The sequence below is a fragment of the Lutra lutra genome, chromosome 13, assembly GCF_902655055.1.
Source record: "Lutra lutra chromosome 13, mLutLut1.2, whole genome shotgun sequence".
Lineage (NCBI taxonomy): Eukaryota > Metazoa > Chordata > Mammalia > Carnivora > Mustelidae > Lutra > Lutra lutra.
This window is the reverse complement of record NC_062290.1, coordinates 31,040,290-31,043,617: the sequence shown is the minus strand read 5'-3', so window position 1 is coordinate 31,043,617 and position 3,328 is coordinate 31,040,290. Positions and strand designations below refer to the sequence as shown.

The window sequence follows — 3,328 nt, the reverse complement described above, 5'->3', positions numbered from 1 at the left end:
TCTTCACCAGCCCAGGAGCTTGGTGCTCTATAAGCCTTGGGGCCCATGGCAGAGGCCCAGTTGCCCAGGTCTAGGGATAGTACCAAGTCCAGCAAAGTGAAAGTTTAATCCCAAGGAAAGACATAGGGCACAATAAACAAAAAAAAGCATAGACAGATATATCATAGAATGGAATAGGCACATGCTTAATGGGAGTTAGCTTATAACATCAAAAACTGCTAACATTATTGAGAGCTCACTATGTACCATACTCTCATTGGCCCTATTTTACCTACACGGAAACTTAGATTATTTAAAAGGCCCACGTGCACAAAACAATGCCATGGCTGTGCTCTTGACTGCAATACTATTCTACAATAAAGCTAAAAGCATCTCAATTCAGTAGTGAGGGGACAAAATTTCCAGTAAATAATACTGGAAAAATTGGCTCTAAGATTAGTGAGGGTAGTATTTGTTGCTGTAACCTCAGTGGTTTAATAACATAAAAGATTATTTCTCTGTCACTTCTACAGTGGGTGTTCCTGTTCCTGATTGGCAGTGACCTTCCTCCAAGCAGTGATTCTGGGATCAAGATTTTTCCCATCTTAGGAACAAAACATAGTTTCCACGGGTGCATGTTTGGCTGCCTCAGCCACAAGGGGAAAGAAAGTCAAGGATGAGTGGGGGAAGTTTTAATAGGCCAGGCCAAAACAGGGTCTATACTCCCTGCCACGTTTGTTCCCTTGAGCTTAGTCACATGGCCATACTTAACTGCAAAGGCTTAGAAAGATAGATTAATGTACACCCAGGAAGAAGAAGAAATGGTTTGCTGAGCATCTAGAGTTTTCTGCCATAGCCATCCATTTGGGTTTAAAAAATAAACTAGATTTGTATTTCATGTCATACCCACAATAACAAAATTAAGATAGACTAGTAAGCTAACACCTAAAAAAATAAGCTAAACCAAACTCAACTATGAAAGTATTACAAAAAATCTTTTTTTTATGGTTTTGGGGCTTGAAAGTCCTTAAGCAAATCACAGAACCCAGAAACTATAAAGGAAAAGACTGGCATATTAATTGTATGTAAACTAAAAATATCTGAACAACCAAGGATGCTATAAACAATGTAAAAGAAGTATGAAATCAGAAGAAAATATTACAACGTATATATTACTGACAATAGATAAACATGTAGAATATGCAAACACTTATGCAAATCATTGAGAAGACAACTCAATGGAAAAGATACACCAAATATTTCAATAGGAGTTTTCTGAAGGAAAAAAAGCAAATAGCTAGCAAACACATGAAATGCTGCTCAAAAGCAACATAATCAAGGAAATGCACATTTAAATAATAAATGACTTTGCCCATCAATTTGGCAACAATAAAAAAATTTTTATCATGTTCAGTATTAAAGTGCATGTAAGAAAATGTGTCCTCTTTTATACTCTTGGGAGAAATGTAAGTTATCACAGTGTTTTGAAGGGCAATTTGACTATATCAATTAAAATTTCTATAGCTTTCAACCTAGTAATTATTCAATACAGCAACATTTCCCCCTGTGCATAAGGTAGCATAACTAAGACTGTTCATTGCATTATTATTTAAAATACTAGAAAAAATTTAAACAGTCTAAATGTCCATCAGTAGAAGAATAATTGGGAATAATATTATCAACCTATGCTATTAATACATGCCATGGAAATCCTATGCTATTCAGTGAATAAAAAAGATAAGATGAAGCTGAATGTGTGGCATGGAGGAATCTCTAGGACATGTTTTTCTAAGTGAAAAAGCAAGTTACAAAGCAATAGGAACAGCTTAATCTCAATGAGGTTTTTAAGAAAAGTCACAAGATATACTCTGCATTTTTATATGCACATCTTTACAAGTGCATTTTAAGAAGTCTGGAAAGATACTACTAAACCAACAACAAAGTTTACGTCTGAGGATGAACATAGAAACTGAATTTAAAAGAAGCCATTGGGTTTTGATATTGGGAAATCCTTGATGACTTTGAAGATCAAACCTCATGGAAGTTGTGAAACCAGAAACAATAGTGAAGAAGTAAAAGAATGGAGGAAGGTGGACAGGGGAAGTGAGCACAGAGAGAAGCAACACACAACGTTCCAGAGAAAATGGAACAGAAATGTACAATGAACACAAAAGGAATGGTGTGGTGGTGTGGATGACCTTAGGACACCAGCTGGTGATGTCTGGAGCCAGAGGGACTTGTGAACTAGATTGCAGCCAGATTTCATGATGAATTTGGGGAGTATTTTGGGCTCAGAGGTTGGCTGTGTGTTGGGATGTTGCTGATTGGAATTGAGGGGGAATGGCAGGAAGTCTTCTGTTGACTTCACCTTGCTGTTAAAGAAAATTAGTGGGCTTTGCCACATCTACTGTGAGAATGAAGACCATTCTCTGCAATCAGACAGTTGACATTCCAGAAAATGTTGACCTCACTGTGAAAGGATGCACTATTACTGTGAAGAGGCCCAGAGGAACCCTGTGAAGGGTCTTCAATCACATCAACGTAGAACTCAGTCTTCTGGGAAAAAAAGAGTTGACAAGTGGCAAGTGGTAGAGAAGTGGGAGGAACTCATTACTGTTCACACCACTTGTAGATATGTACAGAACACAGTCAAGGGTTGGGCTTCCAGTACAAGATGAGGTCTGTGAATGCTTACTTCCCCCATCAACATTGTTATTCAGGAGAATGGTTCTCTTATTGAAATCCAAAAATTCTTGGATGAAAAATACATCTGCAGGGTTTGGATGAGGCCAGGTATTCCTTGTTCAGTAGTTTAGGCCCAGAAAGATGAGTTAAATATTGACGGAAATGACATTGAACTTGTATCAAATTCAGCTGCTTTGATTCAGCAAGCCACAACAGTTAAATATAAGGATACTAGAACATTTTGGATGGTCTCTATGTTTCTTTTGGATTTTCTGGGAGATAGCAGTGTCTTTTGTTCTAATGAGGTGACTTGGTATGCTCCTGAATGGGGGCTGGTCACCAGAAAGACCAAGCCATGATAAAGAGCTTGGAATTTTCAGCTCTGCCCCTCATTCTTCAGGGAGAGGGGAGGGGCTGGAAATCGGTTTAAAGATTGATCATGCCTATGTGACGAAGCCTCCATAAAAATTCCAGCGGGGTTTGGGGGGCCTCCAGGTTGGTGAGCATATAGAGGTGCAAGAAGAGTAACATACTTACAGAAGGCATGGAAGCTCCATGCCCCTTCTCATATACCTTGCCCTGCACTTCTCTTTCACTTGGATGTTCATCTGTATCCTTTATCCTATCCTTTTATAATAAATTGGTAAATGGTAAGCAAACTGTT

General features: G+C 38.4%; 1 pseudogene; it reads left to right on the top strand.

Annotated features, from left to right (window-relative positions):
• The first annotated feature begins 2,394 nt into the window (after positions 1 to 2,394).
• LOC125082965 (60S ribosomal protein L9-like) lies at positions 2,395 to 3,101 on the top strand (annotated as a pseudogene).
• The last annotated feature ends 227 nt before the right edge of the window (positions 3,102 to 3,328 follow it).